This window comes from Octodon degus, unplaced genomic scaffold (genome assembly GCF_000260255.1).
Source record: "Octodon degus isolate 3935 unplaced genomic scaffold, OctDeg1.0 scaffold00282, whole genome shotgun sequence".
Lineage (NCBI taxonomy): Eukaryota > Metazoa > Chordata > Mammalia > Rodentia > Octodontidae > Octodon > Octodon degus.
Genome location: NW_004524858.1, coordinates 339,890 through 355,328, shown reverse-complemented (window position 1 = coordinate 355,328; position 15,439 = coordinate 339,890). Strand labels below are relative to the sequence as shown.

General features: G+C 49.7%; 1 protein-coding gene across 7 annotated transcripts in view; it reads left to right on the top strand.

Annotated features, from left to right (window-relative positions):
• Positions 1-15,439, top strand: part of Gatad2a (GATA zinc finger domain containing 2A) — a 96,373-nt gene that overhangs the window by 21,523 nt on the left and 59,411 nt on the right. Inside the window, exon 1 of one of the 7 annotated variants that reach the window (XM_023707186.1) lies at positions 6,261-6,323. The exons of 5 other annotated variants lie outside the window; for them this stretch is intronic. The gene's annotated coding sequence lies outside the window, so the exon portion shown is untranslated. Of the gene's footprint in view, positions 1-6,260; positions 6,324-15,439 lie in introns of those variants that run through there. One more of the 7 variants, XM_023707189.1, reaches the window with a different exon arrangement.

Below are 15,439 nucleotides of genomic sequence, written 5' to 3'. Positions count from 1 at the left end.
GGCGGCGGCGGCAGATCCCGTGTCAGAATAAGAGTCCCCGCGTGCCCACGCCTGCAGGGCCGGCCCTCCCCCCGCCCTTCCCCCACTCGCGCCCTTCCTGCTTGACCCCGGGGAGCAGCGAGACCCTTCCCCCTCTCTGGGCGCCATCCTTTCCCCAAGGCTCTGTACTTTAAATTTGCCTCCTCATTTGGGAGGTGGCTCTATTGATTGCCTTTTTCCCCACCTAGAATGGGTTGGCATCAGTGACTAGACAGCAGCAGCTGGCCTTTTAAAGGGATTATTGCCAAGAATCGGAATTGATCACTTCAACAAGGAAGGGTTTATGGGCAGGGCCTCCGCCCCAGCCGGACACCCAGGGGACCTGGAAATGAATGGAAATCTCTCCCTTAGGGGCTGCGTGACAACCCTTGGGTGCGTGTTTCTGTCCTGCCCAGAGAATTTTGCCGAGGCTGCTTCACTTTGTGTAACTGGCTCAGCGTCTTGTGTGTAGTGCATCTTTATCTTAAGCACTGTAGATTCTTTAGAACAAAGTCTGGGTTTGTCACCTGAGCCTTGAATTTTCTCTTCCAACCCCCTTTGCTTCTTTCAGTTTTCTTGGACCATGCAGCGCTCCTTCCATCTCTGTTCTGTGTGCCCATCCGCACAGTGACACCTCCTGGCTGTGGTCTCCAGGGAGGCACAGACAGCCCTCTGTGCAGCCGTCGTTTGGCCAGAGACCCATCCCAGGCCGTCAATGTACTTTTCTTGTAGCAGTTACCAGCTTTCTTTTCAACTACGTTACATGAAGTTCTGTTTGTTGGCAGCAAGTTGTTCTGTACACTCAGGGCAGCAGCGTGCTAGAGCTGACCAGAAGCTGGGGAGGAAGGCACCCAGCTCAGGCTGGATTCGGGTTTGAGTACCTACTGTGTGCCACCTTTCACTCCCAGATGAATTGACAAGCCCATGACATGGAGGTCCCACCCCACTTTACGGGTGGGACAAGTGGGGGTCCTGGAAGCCAGCTTCTAGTGCAGGGTCAGAACCAGTATAAAGTCCTCACTGGGGGCACGAGAGCCCCCATGCTTGATTGGAAGGTTCAGCCTGTGAGGATTTCCCTGGAGCACTGAAGCACCTCTTGTGTTGGGGTGTGGGGACCTGGTGTCTCTGGGACATAATTTCAGTCCTGCCTAGTCTTCTGAGGGCCCATTGGCCTTGGAGGAGGGAGCCACAGGGTTGCTTTTTGCTTTTTCCCTTCTCAGGATGGGACTTAGAAAAGTTGGCTGTTTTCTGGAGGAGTTGGTTTATAGTGTGGGAATTTTGAGAATGGCTTTCTGTACTCTTTAATTTACTGAGCCCTCCTTTATGCCAGGTGTTCTTCATTCCTTATTATCCTCCAGCTTCTGAAGCTGGTCTTTTTTTTTTTTTTTTTTTTTTTTTTTTTTGCAGAACTGGGGATTGAACTCAGGCCCTTGCGCCTGCCAGGGAAGCGCTTATTCCACTGAGCCATCTCCCCGGCCCCTTGAAGCTGGTCTTTGCCTTTTGGAAGTGGTGGTGGGGGGGGGGGGTTTGTACTACTGATTTGGATGTATTGTTATTTCCACTTAGATAAATTTTTTTTTTTTTTGTTTAAGACAAGGGTCTTGTCATGTAGCCCACACTGGTCTTGTAGGGATCCTCCTGCCTCAACCTCCTGAGTGCTATGGATTACAGGAATGCACCACCATGCCCGGGACATCGTTTTTTGTTTTGGAGGCCCTGTGATTTTTTTTTTTTTTTGAGACAGGGTTTCACTATTTAGTTCAGCCTCACTTTGAATTCATTTTGTAACCCTGGTTGGCCTTGAATTCAGCAATCCTCCTGCCTCAGCCTCCCGAGTCCTGGGACTATGGACATGTGCCTCCATGCCTGGCTTTATATTTTGAAAGGGGGAAAATTGCTACCTTTTTTTTTTTTTTTTTTAAATTTTATTTATTTATGTGTGTGTGTGTGTGTGTGTGTGTGGCCAGCTCAGCCCACCAGGGGGCGGGGCTGGCTGGCATGTGGTGCTGGGGGATTGAACTGTGGTCCCTGTGCTTTGCTAAGCTTGTTCTAAGTAGGTGCTTTAGACCACTGAGCCATCTCACCAGCCCCTTAAATTGCTACCTTTGAAAGCAAAAAAATATTGGATTTGTACCAAAATGTCAATGAAAGTCTCTGAGTTAGAATTACCAGCAGCTTGCCTCCCACCCTTTAAAAATTTTTATTTTCTTCCTAATGAAAATTTTCTATATGGGCACACCTGTAATCCCAGCAGTGGGAGGCTGAGGCAGGAGGATTGCTACAAATCAAAGGACAGCCTGAGCTGCATGGTGAGTCCAGGGGCAGCCTCAGTTATACATTGAGAACCGTCTCAAAAACAGAATAAAACAAAACAAACCCCAAAGACAAAAACAATTTCTGGTATCTCTATTTTGTGATTTTTAAAATAAAGAATATTTTGAGTAATGAAATGTGTTAAAGTTCCAATTCTCAACCCATTAGCAGCTCTTTGACTTGTTTGCATCATTTATTTTGTGAATTTCTGGCCTTGCTAGTAGTGATCAGTGGATTGATCTATTCAGTGCCTATCAGCATGCATACTGTGCCTCCGGCGCTGTGCTGGGGATCCCTGCTCAGTGGAGTTTACGGTGAGATTAGTGAGCAAAGAATAGTAATTAATCTCATAAAGGTGGTGAAAACTGACAGCGTCCAAGGAGAGAAGGACATCCCGACCTAGGGAGTCCCCGAGGCCTTTCTCCTGTAGGGTCAGAGGATGAGTGGGGGTTAAGTAGGTAAAGAGAAAGTGTGTTCTAGCTAGAGAGTACTTGAACTGAAGGAAGATGGGTGAGTTGGGGCAGACAGCAGTGGCAGTGGGGGACTAGCAGGAATAGCCTGGGGGCTGAGGTGGTGTCTAGGGTTTCTCCTGAGAACAGTGGGACCCCATTGATGGGGGAGGGAGGGGCAGGGACTGACCTAAAGAGCTGGAGCCAGGACTGCTGGGTTTTAATTAGCAGAGGATTGAAGCATGCCTCTGAAGGTTGTGGGTGGGAAGGCAGCAGTGAAGCCATTTGAAATGTTGGCTTGTTCTCACATTTGTTCTCTGGGGAAGACATTAAGGGTGGCCTGCAGAATCTTGGATGTGGATGTATCAGTTTCCCCAGAGACACAGTGTCAGCACCCTCATTGTGAATCCAGGCTGAGGCTTCTGTATGCACTAGCACTGAAGGTGGGGGTACCTGACACTTGCCCAGAGAGGTGGCTGCCTGGACGCTGGGATGGAGGATTTCCATGCCCTCAAGAACAAGCAGGGCTGTTTTCCTTAGACCAGTGCCAGGCGAACCTCTTAGAGCCTCAGTGATAGCAAACAGTCTGCTGTAGCATTGTTGTCCCAGGTTCGCCACTGCTACCCTAGAACTTCTTCTCCTTTGCTAAGTGAGTTAATTTATGCTTACTATAGCAAGTGAGGAAGACTGTGAAACAGGCGGTAGGTGAAGCAGCTGTCGGATAATTGAACATTACTGGGATTTCTTCCCCACCTGACAGGTTGGGAAGTGCAGCAGAACCAGAAGAACAAGTTGTCAGTGTCATAGTTAGGGCTTACTGAACTCTGCTGCCTCTGAAGTGTGGTTGTGTGTTTAGGATGGATGCTCTGGAGTTGCCCGAACTGTTTCACATAAGCAAGACAGCCTGGCCTCAGATTACTGTTCTTCCAGGTAAGGAAACTTGTTTTAGGCGCTAACTAGGAAGCCACCTCTTCGAATTGAATTAGAATGTCAGTGTGATAAGGTTGACATAAAAAAGACAGGGGTCTTGAAGTGATCACAGAAAGATAGAAGTGATGTTCTCAGAAACAAAGTGCCATGGGGACAGATTCTGTCTGCCTGTGGATTCCCACAAGCGTGATTCAGGACTTTGTTAAGAGAATGTCAGATTCTGGGCTTGCCCCTCCCCCGCCTTGCGCTTTCCAGGTTGTATTTGTGACCTCTTTTTGTCTGATGAAAATGTAGGTTAGTCTTTTAGAAGACAAAGGAACTTATCGCAATAGAATACCTGAAGGGAGCCTCAGGAAGTGACTGGGAATCCTCTGAACCCTCCAGGGGAAAGGGTAGGGGGCCTTGGGGAAAGCAGCTCTTGTGGGTCCTTTGCAGCTGTCCCCTGTGCTGCAGCACCCACCCTTCCCTCTTGAGCCTTGATTCACAGGTGAGTTTGGCAGGGACTCACTTTACTTTCCCTGCTGATTCCTGGTTTGGGGGCTCCGAAGGGCTCTGAGAACTGTAGACACTGTGTCTGAGACTTGGGAAGGTGTGCTGGCAGGAGGTGGGCAGTGCCTCAGAGGGGCTAGCAACAGGGCAAGATTGGGGCCCTAGGAGGGATTGGGCCCTAGGACAAGAGGCTGTTGCCTCCCTTAGAGGTAGTGAGGTGGAGCTGTGGCTGGGGGAGGGGAGCCATTGCCTTGTGGGGTTGTCCCTGTGGAATTGGAGAGAAAGTTTGCTTATTTGAAGCATTTGTTGAAGAAATGGGCTCAGTCTTCCTGCAGCTCCGTGTCACCTGTCTTGCTGGTCAGATCTTTTGGTTTGAACCTTGAAATTTGACTCAGCCTAAAAGAGGTTTTTTGAGCACACTTTAGGAATATAAAGGGTTGGGTGCTGTGGCACAGTCCTGTGATCCCAGTACTTCGGGAAGCTGAGGCAGCAGGATAAAAGTTTGAGTCACTGGGCAACTTAGTGACTTAGAAACACCCTATATCGAAAGATAATTTGGGCATAGTGGCTCAAGCCTATTATCCCAGCACATGGGAGGCTGAGGCAGGAAGATTATCCCAAGTTCAAGGCCAGTATAGGCTAGTGAGTTCAGGCTGCCTGTGAACTGAGATCACCTTGTCCCAAAATAAAAAATGAAAAAAGGTTAAAAAAAAAAAGGTTTGGGGGTGTAGTACTGTGTGAAGACCTGTGTCTCCCCCCCACCCCCCAGGGATTGAACTCAGGCCCTTGAGCTTGCCAGGGAAGCACTTATTCCATTGAGACATCTCCCCAGCCCCAAGACCTGGGTTTAGTCCTTAGGACTGCGAAAACAGAAAAAGATAAAATGCTCTGTGTTATAGTGGCAGAGTGGCTTCCCCTGTGTTGGGGCAAACCCAGTGCTGCCTGCTGTTTGCCTAGGTTGGCCTGAGCACTGACCTTGGCTTGGCCTCTGCCTGCCTGTGGACACAGCAGGTCCCTTCCTAGTAGTTGGACTTGCTGACCACACCTCTTGGCTTCCACTTCTGTGAATGGTGGTGCTTGCTGTCCACTCTGAGAGGGTGTGGTGGGAACAGGGTGGTGGGGACAATGGGGTATCCTAGTGCCAGGCATGTGTGGGTGCTCCATTGCCTGTGCAGGGTGCTCCCCTCTCATAGATCAGACTGTCACTGTCTGCTCTGGGTCCTTTGGAACCTTTCCTCTGCTGTGTGCCCTAGTCTCCCTCTATGTTCAAGAAAAAGGCAAAGGGGCTGGTGAGATGGCTCAGTGGTCTAAAGCACCTACTTACAACAAGCTAAGCAAAAGCACAGCGACCACGGTTCAATCCCCAGCACCACATGCCAGCCAGCCCCGCCCCCTGATGGGCTGAGTTGGCCACACACACACACACACACACACACACACACGATAAATAAATTAATTAATTAAAAAAAAGAGGCAAAGCTTCTTGGAGGAGAGCAAGCCCCATCACCTTGCTGCTGATGCTGCAGGTGGAACGTGGGCATGTCCTTTCTGATTTCAAACTGTTGTCTCAGGGCCTGTCTGCTGACACCCGATGGATGGCCGAGCTTGCTGTGCCCCACCAAGCAAGCTGGCAGTGTGCTTATAGAGCCTGGTGTCTCGAATGAGGGACTCCTGTGATGTGGGAAGTTGTTTGCCAGCAGATTTGTCCTGGATCTTGCCCTTGGGAACAGGCATGGGCGGAGGCTGTGGATGGTGTGCGCAGTGGCTCTTGGGAGAGCTGATATCCTTTAGATGGAGCTCTCTAGCTGGCTTGGGTGTCAGGCAGATTTGGCTTTGTCCCGAGGGCTCAGTTATCTCCTTCTAGCCTTGGGCCCGTCCTCTGGGCTCTTGGCCTCAGCCTTCTCTTTGGCTGCCATGGACATTGTCTTTGTGCTCACAGGACAGCTGTGCACGATGGGGAAGTGTTGGCATGTGGCTGGGGCTCCCAGTCTCTGCTCACTGTAGAGCCAGTGCTCCTCTCTCCCCCACGGGACCACTGGCTGCCCGTGCTCCCACATCTCAGAGTTGCTGCCAGCCAGCAGCAGGAAGGTCTCTCATCTCACCCTTGGGAAGCTCACCTGGCAGGTTAGTTGGATTATCCAGGACGAGTGTGTGAAATGCCTGGCCTGGCGGGCCCTCAGCCTGCTTTGCATCCCATGTTAGTGTTGCTTTCCCTCACAGCTGCTCTGCCCTGTGCCCTGGCCTCAGAGGCTGTTAAGTTCTATCGAACAGATTCTTAAAACCTCAAAGCAGATTTCAGGCCTTTGTTTCTGTCCCTGGAGTTTCCAGGTGTGAATTTTTGTGTTAAGAGATTTTTAGTTTTCTTGTTTTTTTTTGGCAGGCTCATTTCCAGAAAGTTCTGAAAACTTTGCTGCTGCCACCTCTGCTTTCTAGGTTTCCAGGGCCAGTTGGGGGAGTCAGGCTGCAGTCCTGGCCTGGAGGGTGTGATGGAGCTGGTGAGGCCCGTGGGCCTGTGCTGTCTGCAGGAGTTGTTCTCTCGGATGGAGCAGCAGAAGCGCACTGCCTCAGTGGAGTTCCATATACTTTTGTCTCCAGTAGTATTTTTGGGCTTTTAAAAAATGTTTCTTTTTCGTTATGTTTGTGATACATAATTATATTCATTATGGGATTTTGTTTTCTTTCCTCTTGTAGTCCTAGGGGTTGAACCCAGAACCTTTGTGCTGAGCTATGTCTCTAGCCTTATTTATTTAGATATTTATTTATTTATTTATTTATTTTGGTACAGGGGATTGAACTCAGGACCTTGCATTTGCCAGGCAGATGCTTACACTGCTATCTCCCTAGCTATGCTTTAATTTTTTTTTTTTTTTTTGGTACTATTTATTTAGATTTTTGTATTTTGTATTTTAGTAAGTGTCTGCAGGGTCTCACTACATAGATCGGACTCCTAGTGATCCTCCTGTGTTGAGCCCTCCAAGAGCTGGGATTACAGGTGTGTGCCACCATACCCAGTCTCAGTAGCCATCTCAGCAGGCCCCGGGGGTGGGCCGTCAGGGTAGGCCACGCCAGGCCAGGGATGGAACCTTGGCTGTTGCATCTGCCTAAGCAGGTGCTTTAATCCTCTGAGCTATTTGGCTGGCCCCAATTTATTTAGATTTTTGATCAGATTTTATTGGTACATTTGTTTATTTATTTATGACAGGGTCTTGCTCTACAGTTTGGGCTGGCCTTGTGCTCACTTTTGTAGCCTCCAGGCTGATCTGGAACTTGCAGTGATCCTCCTGTCTTAACCTCCAGAGTTCTGGGATTACAGGCTGGGTTCTGGGGCTGGCACATGTAGCTCCAGGGATCAAACTAGGGACCTTGTGCTTCCCTGGTAGGATCATGTCTCTGAGCTATCTCCCCAACCCTATTAGTACGTTTTAGATATACATAATGATCACATTCATGGTAGAGAATTTGTACCTGCATGTGAAATATCTTGTTTCTTTTTTTTTTTCCCCATTCTCCTCCTCCCCCTTCAACCCTCCCTTGCATTTACAAAACCTTTGTTTTCACCTTTTCTCACTTTTTTAAAAAAAAGCTTGTCCCTTCTTTCCTTTCTCATTTCTCCCCTCCTTTGTTCCCCTCTCGTTTGAACATTTTCTTCCTGTTTCCCAGTGCCTACTATACATTTTGGTCCTTATTTACACTTTCGGTTTCGCACACCAGAGAAACAATGTGGCATTTACAGGAGTGTCCGGTTGTTTTACTCACAAATCTCAAGGTGCATCCACTAACCTAGGGTTGCCTCAAGCTCATCCTTCTTTAATGTAGTCCTTTTCAGTTTTAGATCAAGTCATGCTAGGTCATAGTGCTCAGGCAGGGCTGGAATTTCTGATCCTTCTGCTTTAGCCTCCCAGAGTGGAGGGATGACAAGTGGGTGCGTAGTGCACATTTCCTGATGCTGAAGTTTGGAAAAGAGGTAGGAGCATCAGGGGTCTGGAGTAGGCATTTCCTGGCCACCCTCACAGGTTTCTGGTGTTAATGTACAGAGTACAGTTACAGCCATATGAACAGTTTGTGTTTGTTGGGCTGTAAACTACTTTTCATATGGGGCCGCAGACACATCTAGAGCTCACCTGGGATTTGCTTTCTTCAGTGCACTCTGTACTGCTGAGCTTGGCACCTGGTAGGTAGATTTGCTGTGAGACAGAAAGCCCTTCCTGTCATAGGTTGGGACTGGCATTTGAGTGGAAGTGGCCTGGCTGGTGCTGACTCCAGAGCCCACGAGAATGTGGCTCTCTGTTCCCTGTGAGTCCCTTCTGTGCTCTGTTACTGTTACTGAAATCACCACAGCTTTGTTAATTTTGTTTTGTTTTAGCTTACTCACAATATTACCCAGTGCACTGGCCAGTTTCCTTCCTCAGGGGCTTGTCCTTGGAGCCCTGTGGTTGTCGTGGTGTCCTGTTGTGTGTGTGTGTAGGTAGGGTCAGGACACACCCAGGGCAAAGTGGCTTGAGGCTGCCTTGAGAAAGTGGCTTCAGCCGTATTTTCAGTGGGTGGGTGATGGTTTTAAGAGCATAAAACTCCTTCCTGTCCATTATTTAAAAAGTAGCCTTCCTTAACTTGGAAATACCCTTAAGGTGATGGCTATTTTAAGATGCAGAGGAGCAGAGCCCACATCAGACCCTATGCTGGACCTGGAGGTCTGCATGATTGCCAGGGTTAGAGTGGTCTTTCCCTTCTGTTGAGTTTGCTAGCACTCACCTTTTTCGGAGATCATGTATATTTGGAAAGCCTGTTCTGGCTGCTGGCGCATCTCCAGGCAATGCCTGGGCAGCCCAGGCAATGCCTATTACTGACACCTGAAGTGCTCACCTCTTTTCCAAATTTCAGCATCTGGAAATCTCTCTCTCTCTCTCTCTCTCTCTCTCTCTCTCTCTCTCTTTCTTTTAATTTTAGGGAAGGGTCTACAGAGTGTTCAGGGTCTCACTACTAGATCATACTCATAGTGATCCACTCGTTTACAGCTTCCCAAGAGCTGGGATTACAGACATGCGCCACCATGCCCAGTCTAGGAAATGTCTCTTGTACAGCCGAAGAATGACAAAGACTCAAGAAAGCTTTACTACAGCTGAGCATGGATGGCGCCTGCCATCCCTGTAGTTAGGGGTCTGGTTGATGGGGTTGGATAGAGGAGGGTGATGAGAGTGAGGGTGGCAGGCAGGTTCCAGGAGGCCCACTGGGAAGCCAGGATGGAATGCAGGATGGCTTGTACCTCTGGCAAGTGTGAGGGTGATTTTCCTTCCAGAGATCATGCCCGGGACCCTGCCAGGAAGGGCAGCAAAAGCCGACAAGTAGCTTCTACTGAGGGAGGTCAGTGCAGAGTGGGCAGTAGAGAGCCATACTTGCACTCACCCTGTGATGTTTAAGGTAATGGGAACTCATGACTCTCACATTGTTTTTTTACTGAAGGTAAAGAAAAGGGAAAATTAAATTCCTTAGAAAAGTGAGAGTGAAGTGCTCATCTAGCATGCATGAAGACCTGGGTTCAGCCCCTGAGGGCTGAAAGGAAGAGTTGATCTTTAGCCTCGATCTTTCCCTATGTGGGTCCAGCCCTGTTCTTCGTGTCCCAGATGGTCTTCACAGAGCAGACTGCTGCCGACTGGGAGCTTTCCTGAGCAGAGTTCCTTTTTTTTTTTTTTTGAGACAGTGTCTGTCTACGTAGTTCAGGCTGATCTTAAGTGGCTACAGTCTAGGCTGGCCTGGAACTCTCAGTGATGCTCTTGCCTCAGCTTCCTCAATGCTGGGATGATAGGTGTGCACCACCATGCCAGGTGTAAGTAGGTTTCTTAGTGCGTGGGGTACTGACAGGGTACAGAGATAGCCTTCGAGCCAGGTGGCACCACCCTCCTCCAGCCAGCTCTGTAGGCTGTGAGTGGCCTTGTTTTCTGCCAGTGTGGTACTCAGATGGGATTTTTACATGCTGTGCTGTGAGGAGGATAGGATTTGCCCTCCACTTCAAGAGTTCTGGGGAGAGGGCTGTTTTGGTCTTGGGAAGTGTGTGGTTCCTGTGGAGAAATCCTGAGGAGCAGCTGGGAGGGCCGCAGTTGGTATTCCCCCGACTGGATCTTGGCTTGGATTGGAGGAAGACAGCGGCTTGTACAGTGTTTTCCCATTGATGCTTATGGCCTTACACAGGAGACCTTTTCTTTTTTCTTCTTTTCTTTTCTTGGTACCAGGGATCCATCTTGGGACCTTGTCTTGCCAGACAGGCACTTAAGCAGCTGAGCTGTCTTTCTGGCCCTATCTTTTTTTTTTTTTTTGAGATGGGCTGTCCTCAGGCTAACAGCGATCCTCTTGCCTCAGTCTTCCAGTGGCTGAGATGACAGGCAGGCACAACCACGCCTGCCTGAGACTTTTTCAGCCTATGTCTAGAGAACTGCAAAGGCTTCTGAGCAGGTCTGAGGCGGTATGGTCTATCTCTGCCTGACAGGGATAAAAACGAGGGACAGGTGCCAGAGGCACTGCAGGAAGATGGGGTGGGATTAAGTGGATTCAAGGGACTAAGGACAACTCATCCATTGGTTTGACAACTGCTGAGTTCTTCCCTGCCAGCCTTTATTGAGCCTCTACCTCCTGTGATGGGTGAGGTAGCTCCCGCCTGCTCAAGTCTCAGGGCTCCAGGGGTAGGTGGAGTAGGCCGTAAAGCTGACTCACAGCAGTGCTGGTGGGCAAGGAGTGAGGACAGGAGCAGGACACAGCCCCCACGATTGCAGAGCTTTCAGTTTAGAGGTGCCAGGTGGGAAGGGGATTGGGCAGAGATGGGACATAGAGGCCCTGTGGGAATGTCTGGACCCGTCTGCCTGCATGGGGCAGGACTGCTCAGGTGGAGGTGTAGAATTTGGTCTACTTGTATGTCCCTTCTCCAGTGCTTAGGTAAAAGTGTGGTAAATTACAGTTGAACAAAAAAATATGTGAGGGGCATGTTATGTACATGGGAAAACTGGTTATGGATGGGTGGAAGTTAGAGTGACACAAACTGGACCTGAGCCTGAACAAGAGTGTTCCAGTAGTTTGAGAGCCTGGGAAAAAGCTCTAGGTGATTCTTGAGCACTGAGTGCTGTTGGATCCTGCATTTTCTCGATCCTGAGGACTTTCCAGCTTGAAGTTTTAGACAGTTTTCCAGGACTCTGGGTGATTAAGATACTTCTGAAATACCCACATGAATTATTCTAACAGCTGCTACTTGCTGGTTTGGAGAAGTTTTGTTGTTTCATGCATTGCTCAAATATTTTCAAATCCTTGCTCTTCTGGCCAAGTTTGGGGGAAGGCAGGTGGGTGTCTCACAGCCATGATCCTGGTTTTGGGAAATGGGGCAGGGGTCATAGGAAAGAGGGGCCTAGGGGAGTGGCTCTTGGGTAAAGGTGGTTTTGAATCTGGCTGGTGACCACCAAGTCCTTGTCAGCCTCCTGATGAGGGCAGAGGTTCAGGTGTGAAGGGTGAAGTGTGCTTTGTCCATAACTCAATCTTGAGAAGCCACCCTCACAGGGTCTGGGCCAGCCCTGCACCCCATATTCTCTGCCATCCTGGAGCCCCTTGCACTCTTTTCTCTCTGCCTGCTTTGTGCCTGGCCTGCTCACTGTCTCACAGGGAAGGGTGTTAGTGCTGTTGAGGTGAAATGAGTGGGTGTCCTCACACTGTGACTCACTGTGAGGTCCCTGGTTTGCTCCTTTTAGGTTCTGAGCTAGTGGTCGCTGTGCATGTTGTTGGAGAGGAAGGTAGAAGTTGGTTTTGGTTTAGGATGGGCCCTTCCCTTGGCTTGTAGGCTGGCAAGTAGGGGCCCAGAAGTACGTTTTGTCGGTAGAGTCCATGGGCTTTGTTGTGTGCATGGAACTTGGTTTCAGAGCGTTTTATGGAAGAGGAGAAGGGTGTGTACTGATGGATGAATCTGCTGCAGGGTCCCAGGGACATGTGCAGTGCCCGGCAGGCCAGTAGGAGTTAAGGCTGCGGGACTTGGGGTCTTGTGTCTGTGCTTAGTGCTCAGTCAGTGTTGAGGGAGGATCCAGCTGTCAGAGTTAGGTTTTCTCTGAGCTGGTGGCCATGGTTTGGATTCACATCTTCACCTGGGTCTGGTTGCCCTTTGAGTTTGCTTGTTTTCTTTTTCTTTTTGCAGTGTTGAGGGTGGAACCCAGAGCCTTGCACTTAGCAGCAAGTGCTCCAGCTCTGAGCAGCACCCTGGCCAGGTTGATTTATTAGCTGTGTGGCCCCGGATGATTGCCTAGACTTCTCTTACCTTTGCTTTCCTCTTTCTATCGTTCTGTGAGAATTAAACAGAATGATGAGCTTCACTGTAGCATTTTACACATGCAGGTAATGTGCTTTGGCCATGGCTTTCTCTGCACACCCGTCTCCGACATGTGAGAGGAAATGTAGACTTGTTCTTCTGAGTCTGGCTGATCTTACTTCTGTGATGAGCTCCTGTCCTGCCCACTGCTGCACGTGGTGTGGTCTCCTCTGTGGCTGAGTGGCAGCCTGTTGTGTGTATGTAGCATGTTTTCTTCGTTCATCCTTAAGTGGCCCTGAGGCTGTGTCTGTGCTTGGCCTTTGTGAGGACTGCTTTGACACACAGCTGTGTGGGTGTCCCAGTGGTCGGCTGGCTTTGGTCCCGGAGGAGTGGTGCCTCTGGATGCTGTGCCAGTGCTGTTTCAGTGTTTTGGTTTCTGTCTGGCTGTACCATTGACATGGTGACTAGTTTTTTTTTTTTTTTTTTTTTGCAGAACCAGGGATTGAACTCAGGCCCTTGTACTTGCCAGGGAAGCGCTTACTCCACTGAGCCATCTCCCCAGCCCCAATGGTGACTAGTTTTCACAGCATCCTTGCCAGGGTTTACTGTTAGCCTCAGGTTCTCATCTGTCAGGTGGGGTTTCAGTGGTAATTGCCCCTCTGAAGGCATTTGGTGATCATAGCTGTCCTCCACATGGACCAGGCAGTCATGGCAGAGCTCCTGTGAACTGGACAGTGCCTCATGTGCTGGGCAGGTAAGGGTGGCAGAGCTTGGTTTTGTGCTTGGGACAGTTAAATGAAGCCAGGCATGTGAAGTGCCTGGTGCCTTGCCTGGCACCAAATGAAGAGCTCCGTAATTGTTAGCCAGTTGCCTTCTTTAGTAAGGTCTCTTCTCAACATTGAAGGTGATTATTTTGATGTCCCCAGCATTTTGTGTGTGATCTGAGCCTGGGTGCCCAGCTTCACTTTGCCCAGTGAAGGATGAAGCCTCCCCTTTGTGTCCCACTAAAGGTGACGAGCATGCAGCAGGAACATGCAGCAGGAGACCTGGACTGGAGGGTCCAGAGGAGCAGCTGGGCTCTTGGGGACAGATAGGCAGAGCTTGGGGTTCAGACTGATGACAGGTAGAGCCTGGGTCTGTGTGAGCTTGGCAGCCAGGAGCAGTGGGGTGCAAGAGTCAAGGGGAGAACACTGAGGGCAGCTGATGTGGAAACACCATGACCCATGCCCTGTCTCTCCTTCCTGCTGCTTTTGGGTTTCTTGAGACAGGGTGCTGGTATGTAGCTCAGGCTGGCCTTTAGTTCATGATCCTCCTGCCTCAGCCTCTCGAGTGCTAGGATTATAGGTGTGCACCACTGTGCCTGCTGCCTTCTTCCCTCGTATAGCCATCTGTCTTTGCTCATCCAGGTGGATTTCCAAAGGATGTCTTACCATGTTGGGGTTGTCTGGCTAGACTGTGTCTCGGAGGCCTGGATGAGACGGACTTCATGACTGCTTGAGAGTTGGTCACCCTTAACAGCTGTGCTTCTCTGGAATGCCTGTGTAACAGCTCAGAGCCCCCAAGCACTTGTGTGTGCCTGCATGCATGTGTTTGCTTCTGTGTATGAGTCTGCCTTCCATATATTTGTATGTGTGTGAGGGTGGGTGGGTGGGTGGATGTGCTCACATGGGCACACTTGTGTTGTGCATTGGCCTCATGACCTGCATTGGCCTTGTGTGTGTGTGTGCATGCCTGCATGTGTGTGGCAGTGTTTGCTCGTGACTGAGTACTCCCCTGCAGCTTATGATGTAGAGCTTATGGGCACAGCCCCTTCGAGTGTGTGCAAAGGGAAGACAGGCATCTCTGTATTGTGGGTCCCCTGGTCCCGTGGCTTTTTCCTGGGGCTGAGTCTCTGATGCAGCCAGAGTTGTTGAGGGCATAGTCCAAGGCTTCATGCCCTTTACATTTCTTCAGACCTATTTTAAGGCAGACATTGGTGTAAAATTTGCATTGCACTTTGTTTTTATTTTATTACTTTAAAAAAAATGTAGTATAGGGTCTCACTACACGCTCGGACTCTAGCGATCCTTCTATTTTCAGCCCGGTTTCAGCATGCTCTAGCGATGGGGCTGGCACAGCATGGTGGGGATTAAACCCTGGTCCCTGAGCCTGCCCAAGCAGGTGCTTTAGTCCACTGAGCTCTCTGGCTGGCCCTTGCACCTTTGCATTGCACTTTTTTTTGGCAGAACTGGAGATTGAACTCAGCCCCTTGCGCTTGCCAGGGAAGCGCTTATTCTACTGAGCTATCTCCCCGGCCTCCTGCATTGCACTTTGTAATGCATCGGTTTAGTACTAAAACCTCTCAATGGCAAGGGATGCATACTACAGAGCTCAATGTATTTTGATGCTTCAGGCCTCCTTGCCTGCTGCCCTGGGAGTCAGGCAGTTTGGCCTCTGTTGCCACGCAGCCTCCCTGCTGGCAGGGCTCTCTATCTACCTGGCTTACCCTCTCCATGTCCTCACGAGGCTGGGGGCTCAGGTCTTTCTTGCATGAGGATTAAATGGTTAGAGACATTTAGACAGGGACCTGGGAAGTTCTGAAGGCCAGAGAAATTAGGGCAGCCCACCCCCCATTTCCTCGCTCTGTCTGAGGCCTCAGGAGGCTATGCTTTCCTCACCCCAGCCTCAGTTTACCCATCCAGGACTCATTACCATTTAAGGTCTGTGTGTGGTTGGTGGTGAAAAGAGTTGGGGCTTCTTCGAAATACCTTTGAGGAGCTCTTTCATTCTTTGCTCATACTGTTATTGTATGAAAAGTTAAGACGTTAGGGAATCTGTTCACATCCTTGTATTTTTGACTTTTATTGCTTGTGTGGCCAGAGCCATAGTTGCCTGATGGATGTTGCCATCATTATAATTTCCTGGTATGTGTGTGTGTATGTGTGTATGCATGTCTGTGCCTCATACATACCAGGGATTGAACCCCGGGTCT